Genomic DNA, 22,195 nt, shown 5'->3' on the forward strand with positions numbered 1-22,195 from the left:
ACTACTAATTTTCGGTGCTACGGGTAAAATCACATTGCTCCACTGCTCCGTGCTCCTGCTACGAGCTCCGCTCCAACGTTCTGCCTATATCGATATCGTTCATGAGAAAAAAAAAGTTATGATACTCCACCCTACAGAGAAAATCATAACTATCTGAATATGTCATCTCAAAGTATTTGGATAGCAGTAGCGAAGGGTGGAGGTAGGCTGTTACGATCCGCCATAAATAGTGCACATGAAACTTTTTTAAACATCCGTATAGTATATTTTCATTAAACTAAGACTACAATTTACAGATGGTGTTTTATTGTTGTTGATGGGGTTTTTAAAAATTAATTAAACCCTGACTCTACCAAACCATAATAGCTTTCGCTGGTTTGGAGGTAAAACTCATTATGTGCACTTTTGGCCAAAATGAGTTTTTTCATTATATCCACTAATTTTTACCATATCTCTTGCTGGAAAAAGTCACTGTGACGATAGCTAGCTTATTAACGGAAAAAAACTGGGGAAGAAATCATTATCAGTACTTATTTAAGATTTATGTTCAGGAAAAAGTCATTCCCGCACATAATGATTTTTTCCTGAACTGTAAACAGGTCTATGAGTAAGTTAGTGAGTGTATTATCTGTGGTTTGCATTGTCGATAACTATCATCTTGTGCCAACTGTATATTACTGGTTGATTTTTTTTACAAGATGAGAATAAATGATACTTATACTAAATAATCAGAATGATGTTGTTAATAAGTTTAATGTAAATACTGCCTGAACGTTAAAAATGTTATGAATTTCAAATGGACCAATTAATACAGCTTTGGCTGGATTAAGCGAAACTGGATCATTCAGAAACAATGACCGAAGAGGGGAAAAAAAGTCCAGCCAATAAAACTAGTAAGGCAAACATGAAACTGGTTATCGGTCACATTAAGAGTTTCCCTTCGTAGACTTAACAGCCGCGTACGATACCATAGAATTCTACTGAGTAAACTTTACATTTACAACCTCCGGAATGATTTCAAAATAACAGGAGTGATTGAAAACCTTCTGGCCAAACGAAGATTTTTTGTAACACTGGACGGAAAACGCAGCCGTTGGTGACAACAATGGAACGGCCTTTCACAAGGTGCCGTCTTGGCACCCATACTGTTCAACGTTTATACTAATGGTCAGCCAATCGGAGTCAAGACAAAACATTTCCTCTATGCAGATGATCTAGCCGTGTTATACCAAAGCAATAGCTTCGAAGTGATTGAGAAACAGCTTAAAGATACATTAAGCGAGTTAAAGAGATACGACGACCTCAATCAACTTAAGCCAAATCCAGGTGAAACACAGGTAGTAGCGTTCCATCTCCAAAACATGGACGCAGGGAAATTGCTTGATGTCGTTTGAGATGGGGTGCATTTAGAACCCACAAACAGCCAACAAATAGCTGGGAATCACCTTTCTCAGAATCACCTAGCCTCTGAGGGTTTCGAAGATTAGGTAAAGCCAGCAGAGCACCTCCCACATGGAGCCAGTCTTGGGTATCATACATGGAAAGCCCTAAACAGACTGAGAACCATGGTAGGGCGCACCCGAGACAACATGGTGAAATGGGGGTTCTCTGATGACCCAACCTGCGAGCGTGGTTAAATGCAAAGCATGGAGCACCTGTTTTTATGCAAGGCTTGTCCAGTAAGCTGCAACTTCGACTATATCTTACAAGCCGAGGAAAATGGTGTTACCTTCGCTAACTTCTGGAGCGACACATTATAGCTATTGAAGACCCGATACGACGAAGAAATTTAAAATAATAAATAATAGAAACATAGATGATAATGGAGAGCTAGTAATGTGGCTCCAAATTAAATGTCTACATTATGAGAAAAAAATACCTGGAATTATCCAATATCGGTATAACCATACAGGACCTTACAGAAAAATTTATGCAGCGGGAAAAGGGAGACGGAGTAATGTTATTCTACAATTAGTAGGTGCATATCAATTCATATTACCAATATCTAATTTGAAAAAAGGATCTTATGAAGTTGTGTAAAAACGGTAACATTCCGGAAGAGCTAAGATATTGGTACGAAAATTTACCATCTATTGATAGCGACACATTAGACACATTACCAGAGCCAGACGTTTTGGAAGACATTGTTGAGGAATAAAAAATATTTTTAATGCTAATCTTACCTCAATTTATCATAATTATTGTTTTGTCCTTATTATCATCACCAGTGTATGTGAAATAATTATTATTAACCTCAGTGTATGTTTAATTGTTTTCAATTTTAATTGTTACGAATTCCTATTTTGGTTAAAATAAAACTGTTTTTAAATATTTTTATTCTTTTATTATTATTAAATTTAGTAAGTAAGGTAAAGGCACTAATGGTTGACAGTGCACTAATGGTTGACACTTTTGAAATATATTAATTAAAATAAGAAAACCTGTGCGTGTATCCATTCGAAAATAGCTTAAAAACATGTACAGTGTAAATTTTGTGATGAACCAGTCAAAACTCATTTCTTTGCGAGCCAAACCATTAAAATGGCGAATATTTTTTAAAGGGTGTGACAGAGTGAGTACGTATTTCAAATTTTCTTACCAAATCCGTTAAGAATGCTGTACTCTTCCAGGTAAGAAATTATTACATAATATGTTTTTATTTCAGATTTTTGGTATCTTACATGTAATAATATATGTTAGAGTGTAGATTTGAATAGGTTTCGTGATAATATATTTAAATTTATGTCTGAAATTGATGGGTGTCAATTATTGGACCACAAAATAAAGAAAACCTAATAGTTGACAGGGTATGTCAATTAGTAGTGTTCACATCAAAGTTGCAATAAGAGTGATTTTTCAACAATTTCGGCATACACATACATTCAGTTTTGATTCCATATAAGAAAGTATATTTTTCGTCCATCCTCTCCAATAGTAGACACATGTCAACTACTAGGTAAATTAAATGTCAACTTTTGGTTCCGCAAAACACGAAGCGACTGCCTCAAGAAAAATGCCACCTATAAAACGACAAAATGTTTCAATACTCTTAAGGCTATACCTCAGTTGAGGCATGGTCTAAAAAGATCGTGGCTAGGGGATGCGCAGATTGCGGGTCGCGGGTGCAAATGACGCATGCCAACCGAAATATAATTTGTCATATAAATCCAACATGCGTCCATTTAATGTTCTGTTTATTGTTCTATCAGTAACAATAATAATATATTCATTGACATGTTTTCTTTTTAAAATGGGTAACGTTTTATGTTATCTTTACACGATTTAAGAATTAATACCCCCGTCGCCATCACGAAACAAAATTAAGTATTGACACCTCGACGTTGTCTCTCAAACTGCCAGCGAGTCCAAAATTTCGTCGCGCCTATAGTTGAAAATTATTTGCCGTTCCACTGAAGTATCGCCTTAAGCGTCAATTACATTGAGCTTTAAGCATCTCTTTACGAGCAACTGCAAATCCAAAAAAAATGTATTTTAGAAGGGAAAAAGAGATATCATAAATATGTCTGCGTTGTCCAAAGGCATTTAATAAAAATGATATCATGGTAATGATTTGTTTTGACAATGCAAAAACGAGTCACCGGTTGATGGTTAATTTGTATGTAGGTACCAGAAAAGGTAAGGAGAAAATATTTAGGTAGGTACATGTAAATTATACCAAAATATTCCATGTCAACTATTGGTGTCTAAAGGTGTCAATTATTAGTGATTCATCTTTTTTGCCATGTCAAGCTATAGTGATAAAAGATAGGATACAAAAATGTTTTATTAAAAAGTGTGTTTGATTATTGCTTATGTTCTCTCATTATAATATAATCGGTAAGGGTTTTGTGCAGTGATTAAGATATCTGGTTTTTAAATCTATGAAGAAATGTGTATTCTATATTAAAAAAAACATGATTTTTTTCTTAATGTGTCAACCATTAGTGCCTTTACCTTACCTACTCAAAAAGAATCTAAAACAATAAAAAACATTGCGAAACCCTTGCCAAAGTATTGACATGCTATCACTTTACTAACAAACATGTGTGTGGAAAAACTCATTATATACAAAAAACTCTTTTTTTTTTAATGTTCCTAATTTTTTTACAGAATCTGATTACCTTCAATGTATTCTCTGATTTTTTATACATTTTATGCAAAAAGAAGAAAAAATGTTAATTTGAAATTGGATTTTTAATTGCAAAAAATATGTTCAAACCTCATTATCTCAGAACATCAAAATGTAACATAATGAGTTTTACCTTTAAACCAGCGCTTTGGTATACTTTGGCCAATACGACAAAATTGTGCACACTTTTTCATTCCTACTTATTTGTTTTCGTTGTATTGAGAATACATATTACACATACCTATTGTTGGATCATTATTTTTAAATTCATTAAGGGGGGACATGCTCGTCGAAGGTTAAAATTGAGTTTTTATTGTATTTTCAAACCATGATCCTGGACACTCCTTAAACGTTGTAGATAATCTATTTATATAATTTTGAAGCCTTATTATCCTTTATAGTTATTTTAAACATTTGATGACTGCATAAAGTATTTTTGTTACATAAAATAGTATTCTTTTAAACCTCTCGCTCTAATGTTTTAGAATATAGTCATATTTCGGTACATAACTGTGCAGTGTTGTTAAGATTTTTTACGTTTATTAATTTTTAAACGCATTTATGAAACCATTAGTATAATTTATTTTGAGATAATTTTTGTAAAATATTCACGATAAAAAATTATATTGATAATCTCTGTGATCCCAAATTTAACAAGAATTAGGCATTTTATTATTCAAAATTCGGCAAGATTAACACATTTGAAGATAATTCTAAAGATACTTATTATAAGCTATGTCTTTGACCATTTAAGTGTGATGAACATCTTATGAATAATGATTGCTTTATAATAATTATTGACCTAAGTATAAGGTAGTGTTTTTTTGAAATACGCCATTTCTTTTGTCATTCCCCAGTGGTTAAGCTACAACATACGGCCGTAGCCATAAATTGACAAACTATAATTGAAGTAGGGAGTAAAATTATATTGACGCGCGTGTTTGAACATGTACCGTTTAAAAAAAAAAATCGGTTAGGTACATGTTCAAACACGCGCGTTAACATAATTTTACTCCCTACTTTAATTATAGTTTGTCAATTTATGGCTACGGCCGTATGTTGTGGCTTAACTACTAGGGAATGACAAAAGAAATGGCGTATTTTGAAAAAAACACTACCTTATTCTTAGGTCAATAATTATTATAAAGCAATCATTATTCATAAGATGTTTATCACACTTGAATGGTCAAAGACATAGCTTATAATAAGTATCTTTAAAATCATCTTCAAATGTGTTAATCTTGCCGATTTTTTGAATAATAAAATGCCTAATTCTTGTCAAATTTGGGATCACAGAGATTATCAATATAATTTTTTATCGTGAATATTTTACAAAAATTATCTCGTAATAAATTATACTAATGGTTTCATAAATGCGTTTAAAAATTAATAAACGTAAAAAATCTTAACACCACTGCACAGTTATGTACCGAAATATGACTATATTCTAATACATTAGAGCGAGAGGTTTAAAAGAATACTATTTTATGTAACAAAAATACTGTATGCAGTCATCAAATGTTTAAAATAACTATAAAGGATAATAAGGCTTCAAAATTATATAAATAGATTATCTACAATGTTTAAGGAGTGTCCAGGATCATGGTTTGAAAATACAATAAAAACTCAATTTTGACCTTCGACGAGCATGTCCCCCCTTAAGCCCTGCCTAAACCAAACTACAAAGATAAAATATACTATTCTGTCTATAAAATATCCAAAGTTATGTATGATTTAATTGGATAATTTTAGATATTTTATAAATAGAGTAGTATTTTTTGATTATTATCTATTATGGCTTGGTTTTCGCTGGGTTTAATTGAATTTTAAAAACTATCAACACTATCTACCTATAAACGTTCACTATTTATGGCGGATATAAACCTCCACCCTTCGCTACTGTTGGATGGGCTTATAGCAGAGTTTTGCTAACCTATGGCACGCGTGCCATAATGAATCCTATTTATCATGGCTAGTGGAATTATACATACAGAAGTCAATGAATGGTCAGTGGCGTTTGCTAAGTGTTTTGTCTTCGGAAATTCTAATTTGAAAGATTCAAGTATGGAATGCGTAATGGTCATAAATTATTCTGTATTTGAGAATGTGAAACTTAATTTCGGTATAAAGTGAATATTCAATTGTATGATTTGCACCCATAGATACTTTTGTATTCTCCATTGATTGAAAGCAAATAAAAATAACATGTGATATACATAATAATATAAAAGAAAGTAAGTATGTAGATATATAAAACAAATTCAGATAAATAAAATAACGAGTTTCTTTTCGAAAAGTCTACTTAAAACGTGGCAGCAGCGTTCATCGCTTCGTGAACAGCGTCGCTATAAATCCATCACAATAATTCATTTTATTAGGTCCCGATGATTTCGGCCTCCCCCGCAAGTTTTCGTGAATTTGAAATATTTCATTCTCATTCAGAAATAAAAACAAATGAGTGAGGATCTATTTTTTACATCACACATACGTAGAAGTAGGATATATTGCAGATTGTGTGTGTGATACTTTCCTTCACTTTTCATTTCGACAAGGTGACGAAGAGAAATCTCAATAGATATCGAAGAGGGTGAGAAAACCCTTTCTATGTAGACGGTCTGAGTAAAACCCGAGTAGGTATAAAGTGTAACTGAAAAAGGTTAGTACCTACGGCTAAAGTTTAATCAGCTGCATAACACCACGATATTATCGTCGACAAACGTCAAAACCAGAGACCACTAAAACACAATTTAAAAATCCATTCCTCAGTCCATTTGTTAACTTGAATAATATGCGGATATTGCCAAGATAAACCATGAAGTTTGAAATTGTTATGAATGGATTGTAAATATTGTTTTATCAATTACTAGGTATTATAGTGCGACAAGATAAAAGTGAACATTTTGATATTCGGCTGTGGTCAGCTATTTTCGGCCAATACACGAGCGCCTAAGAAGGTCCATATTACACGTAGAAAATCGTCAAAGTTACTTTCAATATAGATAATTATTAAACTAATGCCCAAAAGACAATAATTCTAATCTCGGTAATTCACTTAGAAGTCCAATTATTATTCGATAATTAACAATAGAAAAATAAATTAAAATAATTTCACCTCTTAATTATTATTATTATAGTAAGGTTAAATAATACTGCGTAATTATTGAATTTGGAAGGAAATAAATTATTAAACCCACATTAACCGATTATATTGCTGCAGGTATTTATTAATTAAATAATTAGCATAATACAATTTATGACTTAATAAGAAGAATTGAACGGTATACACAATACCTATACTACCCAGTAATTATTCTTCTGTAGATCAATGTTATAAGTGGCACAAAGTTGTAAGTGTTTATAAAGGCCACTGAAGTGTTCAGTAGGAACAGATAGGTTATTTGTTTCTCATCATTAATATACCCACCTATTATGAACTTAGGTACTGTAGCCAAGTATGCACTATGTTGATTTCTCTTGCTATTACTATCTAATTCTACGTGAACACTTCCTACACTAAATATACCTAATCCTATCGTTTGAATCGCTTTTGTCAACATTGGCATTTTTTTGGTATAAAATACATATGCTGAAACATTATTTTGACACTACTGGTTAGCTGTGGTTTCGACTAACTTAGACATTTCTAGGATTGAAAGAAATAACATTTTGAACTACTTTCTGTTACCTAAGTAAAAATTATCATAAACTGACATAGGCGCTTCTAGCATTACGCCCCAGAATCACAATCCATAATATTTGATTAGAATATGGATCAGATGTATCGTCACTGTATGTTATAGGTACTTAGCAAGTTTTTATTCCCATTGGGCGGTATTATTGATTGATCTCAATTTCACGAATCTATAATCGGGTGGGTACACTACTATAGTCTACACCAGGGGAGGGCAAACTGCGGCCCGCGGGCCGCATGTGGCCAGCCGGGTATTTTTTTGCGGCCCGCCGTCATTAATACTTCTGATTACGAATAACTTTTTTTATAATTTTTAAAAAAATATTGACAATAGATTAAAATTTGAAGAATTTGTTGTTTCGTAAATGTATTATCTCAGTACGTCTTCCTTGCGTCTTGTCTCACACTATGTAACCACTATTTTCTACGTTGAACATCGATTTCAATAGATATCGATAGTGTACCGACAGAGCTACAACTTGAGATTATTGATCTGCAGTGTGACACTGATTTAAGAGAATTGCATCGTCGTGAAGAAATCTCCAATTTTACAATGCCCTTAATTCAGACAAATTCGACCAACTTGAAGATTATACAAGAAAAATGTTCGTAATTTTTGGATTAATTATTTATATATGTGAACAAACATTTTCGATCATGAACCTCAATGAAAATTCTTTACGATCAAATATCTGCGATGCCCATTTACAAGCAGTTTTGAGAATATCAACTACAAAATTAAAACCTGAATTTAAAAAATTTACAACAGTTTCATTCTTCTCATTAATTTTTTTGAAATGTTTATTTTTCGTGATAATAAATAGTGTATATCTAAAAATGTTATTTTACTTGCGGCCCGCCGCTCATTTTGAATTCTTGAATTTGGCCCTCCATCCAAAAAGTTTGCCCCCCCCTGGTCTACACAGTACATGGGTACATTACCTACAACCAATAGTGTTATATTCTGTGTTAACAATAGTAATAAATACATTATTGTGGACAGACTCGTCGTGACGCGGCAAGATAGCAACGTCCCCCGGTTCAAAAAATAGCGCGAATGAATTTTGGACTAAAAGTGCATGGCCGGTATGCCGCGAACACGCGGCCACGTCGAAAGTAGCGAGCGAGTAGACACCGCGGAGCGAGATAGCGGAGGGCAGGACTGAACGAAGGGCCGAGGGCGCGGGGGGAGGCGTCTGGCTGGCGGTCGACGACCCCTCAAAGGTCTCGTCTAGGACGGCGGAGGACTGCAGCCTGCACCGCCGGGCGCCGACCGTCGCCGAATGCACTTCGCCTCGGATCGCTGCACCCGCGGACCACGCGACCGACCGCCACGCCGTGCATGTACGTATAATATGGACTTGCCAAAACGTGCATATTTTAATACCATTACCTAAGGTTGAAAACTTGATAAATTGCAAGTAAGTACACGCTGTTTTAGTTAGACAGGCACATTAATTCTATTCAGGTGCTGCGTAAAGACCTAGGAGGGAATATGCAAAGATAAATCAAATCGTGTGAATCTAGGTACATTGGCTGAGTGAGACCTAGTCGAAAAGCACTTATTAGGTACTTATTATACAGTCTACATACTTGCTACATTTACTCAGGCTTTTGGGTGGTCATAGGAACGCCTGCATTAGAACCCATATGTCAGTAATATTATTACGTAAAAATACGGCATCGGGAAGACCACTGGCGGTGGTAAAAAGCTATCCAATTTGCATCCCATACAAAAATCACTCAAAGAGGTGCGATCTTTCTCCTCCGTGTTGAAAAAGAAAATAAATCGATAGGTCTAAACAGGGAATATACAAATATGTGGGCATAAATATAAGTACCTACCTATAGCTGCCTACAAAACTTACCCATGACATAATAATATATGAATGATCATCGGTACCTTTCTAACAGATACCTACCTATATTTCTGAAAGTTCCAAATTACATTTTTAATTAACAAGACCAAAGTGAAACACTAATATTAATGATTTGAATCAGGTACGGTGCACTTCGCTTGCAAGATTCATTTGGTTTATTACTTATACGATTAAAAATAAATTATCTATCGATCAAATAAATGAATGAATTACTTACGTTACGTAGTTAAATATTATGGCGACAAACACAATGCGTGTTATCGACGCGTCAATAAGTAAATAATGAGATAATAATAGATGCTTTATATAATTATTATATGGGCAAACAATTATGTAAACAATAACACTGTAAGAACCCAAAAATTATGCGCGTGAACTAAGGGGTTGCAATCCCGGACAGAACATTCAAAGTATGATGGTTATGTGGAGGTAAATGTAAATCAGTACACAGTGGCTCCTTGGGCGATTTTCAAGTGCAGTGGTAAGCATTGGATGCAATGCCTGTTCCAATGCTAGCAAACAAAACCAATACATCTGTGAATCGCTTTTACCGTACCTATGGTCCCACTACACATTAATTTAACAATGCGTGACATGACAACAACGCACATGGGGGGAGGGAAATGAAATCAGTGAAATCACCCAGTAGTTATAATTGATCCAGGTTATTGATGGTGATCACAAAGTATTCTGAAAACTCCGTAAAAACATGAGATACCTATTGTCCAAAACTATTTCAATCTTAAGTACCTACTTAGTATGTATGAGATATTTGTGAAGATAATATTATGAAAGAATACATTTGAATACTTCTTGGAGTGCATCTTTTTTATGCGCGCTAAAGTGAATCCTTCTTGTGTGTAACGAAAAACGTCAGTCACGAATAACCCTAGAACATTGACGGAAAGAGCGAGAGGCGCTCAAAACTACATTCGAAACGTTATGATATAATGACTGTTTAGTTTCGCTGACTCAATTACGGCGAAACCAGCCGACAATTAATAGTCGAAATAAATTTTCGAATATACACAAAACCGAAAACGATTATACATAGTTAACCGATTAAGTGCCCAGAGCGTCTTTGGACGCCTTAATTACACCGATTCTTATGTTAATTACTATCAATTAACTAATTGCGGCATAGAAAGGATTAACTAAAAAATGCTGACTCGTAATCACGAGAAAATAAATAACAGGGAAATTGCTACTTACGGTCCTAAGCGGATCATATCGCGGAAATTCTGACAACGTTCCCGTAAAATGCAAGTGCTCAATTTGAGTTGGTCAAATGACATTACATTCTTACTCAAGTCTGATTTTATAAAGAAAATGACACAAACTCATTAGGTATATTATTTTGAGTCGACACCAATTAAATTACCAAAGAAACAACATTCATATATGTATTATTACTACATAAATGACGATTATAATATATTTACAATGGGTTAACATAGTTTACTGTTAGTTTTTATTTCGTTTATCTTAATCTGGTGTAGTTTTTGTAGTAAAGACGGTAAATGTGAGTACATAATAATATTATGATTGAGTAAGGCTATACCTCAGTAGAGGCATGGTCTAAAAAAGATCGTGGCAAGGCGATGCGCGGATTGCGGGTCGCGGGTGCAAATGACGCATGCCGAACGAAATATAATTTGTCATATAAATCCAATGCGTCCACTTAATGTTCTGTTTATTGTTCTATTAGTAACAATAATAATATATTCATTGACATGTTTTCTTTTTCATGTATTCATCCTTACACGATTAAAGAATTAGTACCCCCGTCGCCATCACGATACAAATTGACGTATTCACACTTCGACGTTCGCTCTCCGATTGCCAGCGAGTCCAAAATTTCGTCGCGCCTATAGTTGAAAATTATTTGCCGTTTCACTGAAGTATCGTCTTAATGAGAAATGGTTATTCTTACCTTGGAAGTTTTTTCCCTGACATTTTAGTCATTTAGATTTTAGAATATAAAATTACCATTAAAAGGTTATTGAAAAGAGTAGGTAGGTTTACATTTTTTACGGAATTGACTGAAACCGGATGTTTTCGTATTGTAGCTCCATTTCCCCCATTAATTCCACCAAGCAGTATTATTTTAAATACATACATAAATAAAATCAATCACATACAAAGCAATTATTATCATAAACGGATGTCTTATATGTTCCTTATAAAACTAATGTACGCACAAGAATGATCACTGATCACCTTGTAAACATAAACAATGACATTGGTGTGATTACAAACAGGACTTGACCATTGCATCGCATTAAGGCCTACCGCGCATGAACGATTTACTATCGTATGGTCAACAATCGAGGAGTTGTAACCATCGTATTGCAATGCAACCCCGTGCATGGACGATCGAGCGAACGGCCGAATTGAAAATCTGTGTTCAGACACAAAATTTTACACCGATTCGAACCGGCCGGGGTCCCATTGGCAATGCTTTTAAATGAGAGCCCGCACATGACAAGTCATGGCCGGCCGAGAGTGCACTCATACATTCACGCACAAGTGACGCGGTCGTATGGAGCACACGCATACATCGAACCGTTATGAGATCCACATTTGACTTGACAGTTCATCGATGCGTACCTATTGACTTTGCATGCGCATACCAGTCCCATTTTTTCAGTTTCTATCTTCATAAATTAATAATATATACACCCACATTTTAAAACAGTTTGATAATCTATACAAAACCTCTATATATTATATAATATAAGCTCTACAAAATCCATTTTGACGTTTCTTATATTGCGTCCGCCATTTTTCGGTGCCAACGCATATCTTCAGTGCGCGCGCATTGCCTCCGATCTACATCACGTCATGCGCGCTCAAACATACTGGCCGATAATAATTGAAGAGTGACATTCCAAACCGGCCTTAGTCCAAAATTACAAATTTTCATGTTTTGATGGAATCCGATAGAGTGTGCTGAGATCTATATTCTCACTAAAACTTATATTTTACAAAAAATCCTAAGTCTCTTAAATTTGATGTCGAAATGTGCCTTTTTTTCTCAAAACAGCACTAAGGTAACGGTTGATTCTTTCCAAACTGGCCTAAAGATATATGCGCATGCGCAGTTGAACTCTTTTTGCTTCATTTACGCTCCAAGCGGCCATAATATAATATTGTAACACGTCAGATTAGAAATGAAGAGTAAATATTAGAGAATTTGTGTTTTATAAGTTCATGTGCACATCAGTAAACTATTTTTTTATTGAAACTGATCCTACATTGTAGTATTATAATATAATATATTATTATGCTGTAAAAGTTACAATGTTTACCTTTTTATCAAAAAATGCATCAAAGTGAAAGAAATTTTATATTATTTTTATTCATTAATCATCCCAACAGAACTGTCCATGACCACATTCTATTACACAATCATAATTGTATACACAAAAGACACTCAATTTTATTTTATTGTGTCCCATACTGTACTTAGTACAGACTTAGGGCCATTTTGAAAAAAAAGTCAGTTTTTAAATGAATTTTTTTGAAGTTTTACTATACTTTTTAATGTTATTTATATACTATGTTTTTGAGTCTTTGAATTTTCTATAAAATTGCCAAACATTATAGTACCGAAAAATTAAGAGGTAAATTGCAAATCACAAAAATATGATTATCTCAAAATCAGATTTTTAGACTTAGGCCGGTTTGGAATGTCACTCTTCAATTTGGATCATGCGCGAGCAAACCAACGATGGTCCGAATGCTACCGGCCGGTAATGTAATCGTCCATGCGCGGTAGGCCTAATACTACGTTCTATTTAATCTAGTCAGTGACAGTCAGTTCATTCAAGTAATCAAATAATATGAAGAAAAAAAATGAATAATCTAAAATAAGGAATATAAAAACCGCAGATACATGACTACCACTAATGTGCAGACACTACCTAACTAAATTAGGTAGATACATTTTTCGATGCAGTCATAATCATGTTCTCATGTTGCAATGTAGCAGTAGTAAACCTATTTTATATGAGCGAATCAAACTAGGTATATGTGCAATAAATACTACGCGCGTCTTGTACATATAGGTACAGAGTCATTAATAAAGGAAAATGGGTTGCCTTCTGGTGAGGTTTAAACAAGGTTTAGTTCCTGAGTGTGAAGAATTATGGAATAAAGTTAAACTTAAACACAATATGATTTTTTCAATAAGTAGTTACGACTGAACCACAATAATTACCTATGCATTAAAGTGCGTCACGTAAACTAAACGCGCATTCAATATGGGTAATGTTTGAGGACATACCGAAGGCTTTGTATTTCTTGGGTTTTGTGGCCTGACTGACATTATGTCATAAAGTCCTATGATTTCTGGCTTCACATTTCTATGTATCAATCTGTTCTGTCGAGGGTACTTACTCTTTGAAATAAACGACATGACGTGACAAAAGTATTATCGTAAAATCTGGCATGTGCTCTAGGGCAGGCGCGAAGCATTATCAAAATAAATAATTTCCACACGTGTTGAATAAATGTACAATATTGGGAGGTAACTGTGTTCTGCCAAAGAAAGAATTGCTTGACATATACATATAAATTACCTACTAATTATATCAATTTCTCTACAGGAGCCAAATATCATATCGACACTTGAATACAGAACTTATCCATGTCACATTTGATTTGAAGAAAGTTTTTGAAACAACCTACAACAACCTTATTTTCATGGATACGTTACGTACCTATCATATTTTAGCAGCACTATTGCTGAGAAATAAGTTTAAAAAATGTGGATGGCGGGTTCAAACCATCATTTATTTTGCCAACTGATCTATTGTCGTTTTTCTCAATGTGTGGTTAAATTGAGAGCAACGGTACAATGGATTGGGCGACTAGATAGGTAGGTAGTTACGATAACTTCCATTCTGATGAGGCCCATATGTACCTATTGCTTCATTCATGCATTCATATCGTAAAACCGATGAGTTCTAACAATAATACTAGGATGTACTTGCATCAAACTCAGAAGCATTAGTTATTGAATTTTCTTAGAATGAAATATCTTGAGAATGTCGGTGTCATTACAAATCGGAAACACACATGTGTTATGGCCATGGCCCCCACAAGGGTGGGGCTGACAGGGCCCTAGCCTGGGGGCCCGGGCTCAGGAAGGGCCCGGCGAGGCGAGTCGATCAGATAAGTTAGCTAAACACACATCACAACTTTGCTTCACTAGTAAAAAAGTCTCCTGCGGTGCTATTTTCCTGCAATAATATTATAATTAAAAATTATGTGGTTGTAGGATACAATTTTTAATTGTGTATCCAATACTCGACAACTCCATAATTCAAATGGATGTATTAAACTATACAAAAAAACACTAAATATACCGCGTACACCGTTTGGAAAACGCTACTGTAGAGCATCACAATCCCTTTATCCTTAGCGATAGGTAGGGGGCCCGCCAAAGATTATAGCCTGGGGGCCATGGTTATGGCCATACAAATAATTAATCATTGCAAAACAATAACCAGGCATGAAAACAGGGAGAAGTGAGATAATAAAACGAAAATGCAAGGGCATTAAAACACATTATACCTTACTATTATGTTCCTTCCGCTCTATACCTATAACGGAATGGGGTTTACAGCTTAGCCTTCCCTACGGCGTACGTGAATTTCGTATTCCTAATTCCTATAAGTCCCTACCAAATCAGTTTCACACATTGGCGTATTATTTATTAAATAGTATGAAGCGTGTGAGAAATAAAATGACACCCAAATTTTAGTTTACCAGAATCCACTCATACAAAGTGTAGATGTCCTTTCGTAATTAACATACATAGGATACGAACACAGGTGAAAAAGGGTCAATTGAAAACTGCGTTAATTTGGATACCTACGTAATTTATTTTTATCTCGCCAACGCGTCTAAATTTTAACGCCAATCGTTTATATTATAACTACCTATATAGGTATTGCATGTCTTTGAAAGAAAAACTCTCCACCGTATATATGGACCGAGCAGGGATGGCACCAATTGGAGAAGATATAATGCTGAGCTCTACAGGCTGTACGTAGATTGCAGCGCAGTTCAATCAATTAGGATTGGGAGACTGCGATGGCTAGGTCATGTGCACCGTATGAATGACAATGAACCGGCAAAGAGAGTGATGTCCAGCAATCCAATAGGGTAGAAGAAGAGGCAGGCCAAAGATTCGCTGGTTGGATGGAGCTGCCAGTGACTGCCGTATTCCGGGGGTACCGAATTGGAAAGTGGCCACACCGGATAGGGACGGTGGAGGGAGCTGTTGGAGGACGCCAGGACCCACACCGGGTTGTCGCTCCCCTGATGTCCCCGATGTCAAGATGTTTAGAAGGTTTTCTGGACAAAATACACACTTTCGTGTATATCGTAGATTTTGTATGGAATTGATATCATGTAGGTACCTTCAATCGTCTACTGCTACTCTAACTACTTGCATATACCTAAGTACCTAAACTTACTGAAAATTTTCAGACATAAGTAATTATATCAACTTTCGTAGTTTGTATACAATGTTTAAATAACGAATAGGTATTAACCGAACCGATATATTATCTATCTCGGTCTGGACTAAACATTATAAGACTTTTACACTAAATTTATGACTAGAGAATACACGGTAGGTACCTACCTAATTAGTTTAATTTTGTACTTATTTGTTGTTTTGATATTATAACTTGTCAATCCCATGTGACGCAACATTGTCGCAGTAGGTTTTGATAACAAAATTATATAACAATACCATTAAAAGGGAAACTAAGTATAACGTAATATTAAACGTATCGTAATCATCAGAGGAAACTTACCGGTATACCGTTTTGACGGCTGTGCTCAATACAAAACTTTTCTAGCGTTTCGTATGTTACTGTTTTTCATACATGAATGTTTTGTTGACGTCCTTCGACACAATGACGCACGTCAACACGAATATTATCTATTCACACTCGATTATGTTATATTCGATCACACATTCACTTATTTACCAGCGAATATTGCCTATAACACTATAAACACAGTCGGACAACGATAATAAAGTATAGTGCGACGAGAGGCTTATTGTAAACAACGACGCACAGGTAAATTATGTTTGGATTATTTACCTCGTGTGGACACAATCCAGACACGCACTAAACCACACTTCACAATCTTTTGAAAATACACGCACACACCGCGACGTATCGGTACGGATTCACTGCGGCGGAACAACTATGTTTTTGTTATTACTAAAATGATAATAATAAATTTTGAAAAAACTAAGGCGGGTAATGCAGACAAACAAGCCGCGTAGCGAAACAATGGCCGCCGGCGCGGGAAGGAGGGGCACGCACCGCGCAGGCGGACGACGCAATCTCACGCTCACGCCCGAAAACTAAATGTACACACACCCTTCCCGCCAATATTACGGGAATGCCGCGCAAAAAGTGCTGCGGCAAGACAAGGCCCATATTAGCAATGGCATCTTTGGGCTTATTCCTTGTTCAAAACACGCGCGAACAACATGTAAACAAACACAACAAGCGTCGCTTCCAATCGCGATTTGATTTTTTTTCAAACACTCACGATACGCATACCTATACCTCAGAGGCCGAGCGTCGACTGAACTCGCGCATGAGGCGCGTGACGGGAAGCGGGAGGAGCCTGCCCCTCCCCCTCACTCCACGATCGTGTGTTTAGGACTCTACTACTACAAGCTCTCGTAAATTTGGGAGATGTTACTAGAAACTACTACGCGCAAACTCTGGAGAAGTGTTCGTCAACCGATATAATATTATGTATAAATTATTATTATCTAACCGTTACGTTTAAAATATATTCATAAATCAAATGTCAAAATTTAAATATATATTTCAAATCGATAAGGATTTATTCACTGACACATTAAATTAAATAATAATTACAAGATAAAAAGAACTTTCTATATAAGTACAACGTTTTTAAATTTTCTGTTGAATCATATAAACTTGACTTGACTAGCTTAAAAGATCAAAAAAAATTGTACTTGATAGAAATACTGAATAAATATACTGAAATATCATTTTGACACTTCATATTGATTTCCATAGTAACACACGTATATATTAATTTTAATAATTTAGTTGCTAGAACCCACTTAGCAACCAATAATAGTTTTACTTTTCACGGATTTCTTCCGAAATAACTTTTCATATAAAACAGAATTAACTGAAAATGAAATCAATTCGTATCAATCAATCAATAAGTAAAAATAAAAATGTAATATGTATATCCATAAGTAGAATTGTGTCAGATTGTTCTGGCAGTGCACGCTACTCATTTAAGTCTTTATATAGTTACTTTCAAATGACACCAACACCGTTCCAAAGTAATTTCGTCGTGGCCGTAATACCAGAAAAATATGCCATTCTTCGATTCTATTTTGACGTAAATTTAATACTAAAAATATATTGTTCTGGATACCATTACGTATTTCTTTAATGTGTGAGATCGTAATGTAAGAAAAAACGAATGTTTTTGTTATGATTATTCGGATTATTATCAGTCATCATTTAGAGCTCTGTGCATATTCATATTTATGTAAATATGTAGGTTTGTGTGTTACTCTGAATGGACATTATTGTGGGAAGTCACTTTAACGCGTATCCAATTCAAGACAAGCATAACCTACAATAAACCTATACCCACTTATTTACATAAACAGCGCGCTCTTGGGTGTCGATGTAAAGTGATACATGTGTGATTTCATCATTAGATATTGCTTATTCTGTTTAAAATTATCATTCTTTTAATTTTATTCCAAATGTATTCCTCGTTCTGCAATTACGTCATCATAATAACAAAGCCATCTCACATAGCTTAAATTAATACAGAAAACTTGATATTATTGTCTCATATTATGTCTGAGTTATATGATTATAATCTGTAATATTATCGTATCAGAAGTATTTTTCACAACTTTAAATATAATGTCTCTGATCTTCGATGCCATTATCGTGTTTATGTGTTGCTGTTTTTCATAATATAATAATAAGCTTATCAATTGCATTATATCTACTATTTAACAATAGTTTCCACAATCTATGTGGAATAATATAACTGGTATAATCATATATTATATTATATTCCTGTGACATCATTGAAGAATAAAGACGACAAAGAATCTCTTACCGAACATGAACTGCTATATTACTCTCTCTATAAAGCACTAATTTTCAAAATGCAACAAAACCCTAAAAGTCACCTATGCAATAAGGACATCAAATAGGACAAGATTCAGGACATCGACAGTTACATACTAGCTTCCAATATCAGGATCCAATGTATTCATACGTGCCTGCCGAAATCGATTATCCTATCCTAATAATTATTATCCTAAACACGTCAAATACTAAAGGGTATTTATTCAGCATTATTGTGTTCTTAATATTAATTTTATTATACCAATAGTTACATCTAGACGATGTAAATAATATATTACTGCGTATTTTACTTTGAGAATGTAAACAAAAACAAGGATTTACCACACCTGACATAGAGGAATGTGTAGAGTAGTGGGAGGCCGCGGGAGTGGGATAGCGCCTGCGCAGTTGTCTCTCGCAACGTTCAATGTACACACGCACACACACACACCAAAATCCACACTACCAGCAATACACATACTCGATAAAAATTTACGCCGGAGACGCCGACCCGACTTATGAATGAGTGTAGTACACGCTGGTATAGTGGCGAAGTATGGAGCAGTGTTTGTTTGGTTCACTCAGTAGCGTGCTAAATTTCACGTTTCTGGCAATTTTATTATTAATTGAACACGTGACGGAATTCGGCGGATATATTGATTCAGAAAAATATTTTCTCACATTTCGTTCGGTGTTAAAAATTTTTTTTAAATATAAAGTAAAAAAAAATATTTACAAAATGGGTTCACCACCACGAGAGTGTTTTTACGACACCATTCACACGGTGAGTTTTATCAAGTATTAGCTTCGGTAAAAAAATCGTAAAAATCAGTAGGTATCTACCTTCATACTAGTTTGGTAGACACCGTAGCAAACCATCTCACACATCTGTAAACCTTTTATCTTACTCTAGCGCGTGTCGCAGTGATTATAAGGGTGCCCAATACTTTCTCACTCGCACTTATGCATCGTTTTTGTTCAGGCCTTGGCGCTGTCCCACCCCATAGCACATTTTGAACCAAAAACTAATATTGTCACAATATATCTAAATGGCCAGAACACATTACCAACACGTCACATGTGCTCACGTGCTATCACGCTGACAATTTTAGTCAATGGTTTCGTCATTCCGCATTATATTTTTAATGATCACTATCTCTATAAATTCAATTATGGAAAGTACCAACTCGAGTAGTTAGTTACTTCTTCAGATTGGGAAGAGAAGATCGACACTGTTGTTGCTTTTTCAGTTATCGATAAAAAAAACATCTAACAATTTTTGCTTGGTAGATAAATTTACTGTCGATTGCCCGAACCGAAAATTATATTTTCTGTTTTAAATTTTATCGATATTTCATCTGGAAAAACGATAACTTCGAAAATAACAAAAAAAATAATTCGATAAGGTAAAAACCAATGCTTTACATTATTTGATATATTGCATTATTATTCCTGATTCATGGTAATTTCAATTGATTTTAACAGTTTCTACGTGTGCGTACGTCAAATAACATACATAGTTAGTGTTTTGAACAGAGCCCAATGAGCAGACCATAGATAATATAGGTACCAGACTAATTGAATATTGTGTAAACTGTAAACTAACAGAAACTCTTCAGCGTCAGAATACGAAAACGATAAATTGTATTTAATCAGTGCAATGTTAACTCAGAGCTATAATATTTTTCTTCTTCTTGGTCGTACACTCATGGTTGAGGATCGTGACCACATTTGAATTTCGTCATCCTTTGAGCGACCAAGACTTTCCATCCTTCTCGATCTTCCGCGTCTCTCAGGGCAGAATGGATGGTGCTCCCAATCAGCTCTTTTACTCGGTTGCCTTACCTGGAGGCCACCCAAAACCACCAGTCTCTTCAGGTTGTCTGGTCCGCGCCTGACAATATGTCCAAAAAACTGCAGAATTTGTCTCAGACATAATATTGCCGAGAGGCGTTCCTTTATTTGCAGTTTCTGGATGATCGACTGGTTCGTCCTGTGCTCCGTCCAAGAAATACGGAGCATTCGGCGCCAACACCACATCTCAAAGGCATCAATTGCCTTCCGTTCCCTTGTCTTCAGGGTCCACGACTCGACTCCGCATAAAAATATCGAGAACACTAATGTTTGCACAAGCATCATTTTGTGGCAATGGAAATTCCCCGATCCTTCCATATAGTGGTAAGACGACGTGTCATCGCATTTTTTGCAATCTGTGTGCGCGTTCTTATTTCCGCTTCACATCCGCCCTTTCCACTGATGGTCGATCCCAGATATACAAACTCGTCGACTGTTTCTAGGTTTTGGAGTGTACTTGCTGTTGGTAGAAGCTTAGCCCGATCGACAACCATTAACTTGGTCATATTCATATTAATAAGGAGGCCGTATTTGCGACTCTCTTCGTCAACCCGGTGTAGCAGCTCTGTGAGTTCTCTTTCATCAGCAGCGATTAGTGTGGTATCAGTGCTCGAAATGGAAAATTTCACGAACAGGAACGCTCTATAATTTTCCGAAAAAACGGTATGCTTAATTTTTTTCTTTACATACGTACGTACGTTGGATGTATAAATGCAACAATAAACTTTGAACTTCTTACGCGGATGTATATTGAGCAAGTGGGCAAGGATTGTCAGCGCCGCAGGCGAAAGAACCTCGTCTCCACAAAGTATACCGTCAAGAATTGTATTATTCTTTACTCTTACTTTATCTACCACCCATAATCAGCAGGCATGTTACTTCTACCACCACTCGTCACTGCTTATAACTTATATTACTGTCTCATTTGGGATAGTTCAGTTTGTTAATTAATTAAACTTAAAAAACAACATATCCACATACCTACCATAAAGATTCAAATTAAAAATTAATTTACATATAACAAATTTTACAGATTATAGATTCAAGACGAGCACAGAATATTTTTAAAAAAAATTAAAGAAATAGTATTAAAATAGTATTTAAAAATAAAGAAATAGATGCAGCAACTATTAGAAAAAATAGTAAGTACCTATACAGAGACGAGTAAATACAAAATTTATACAGTACATATCTGTATACCGATAGAGCTAACTACGCCATTTAATTATTTAAGAAGTTATCAAACTAAGAATTTATAAATCGTTCACATAAACTCGTTCTCACGCAGGAGGAATATACCAATATCCGAAGCGATTTGGTTGAACACAGTGTGTAAGCGTTCTTAAGATAAATCAATCGGATAAAGCCATGGATGGCATCCACACATCTTCAAACAAAGGATCCTCAAAGATTTCTTTTGGACCTTCTCCACCATAAGGGCCATTAGGCCATACCTACT

The 22,195-nt window shown here is 35.2% G+C and overlaps 2 protein-coding genes across 2 annotated transcripts in view; both read right to left on the reverse strand.

Annotated features, from left to right (window-relative positions):
* Positions 1-17,325, reverse strand: part of LOC147072029 (insulin-like receptor) — a 274,285-nt gene extending 256,960 nt beyond the window's left edge. The window contains exon 1 of the mRNA XM_085946555.1: positions 16,534-17,325. The gene's annotated coding sequence lies outside the window, so the exon portion shown is untranslated. The remainder of the gene's footprint in view (positions 1-16,533) is intronic.
* The window catches only part of LOC147072030 (zinc finger BED domain-containing protein 5-like), a 52,663-nt gene that overhangs the window by 20,578 nt on the left and 9,890 nt on the right, over positions 1-22,195 (reverse strand). The window lies entirely within an intron of this gene.

This window comes from Rhyacophila brunnea, unplaced genomic scaffold (genome assembly GCF_057557595.1).
Source record: "Rhyacophila brunnea isolate RB1 unplaced genomic scaffold, BYU_Rbru_1.0 scaffold_2, whole genome shotgun sequence".
Lineage (NCBI taxonomy): Eukaryota > Metazoa > Arthropoda > Insecta > Trichoptera > Rhyacophilidae > Rhyacophila > Rhyacophila brunnea.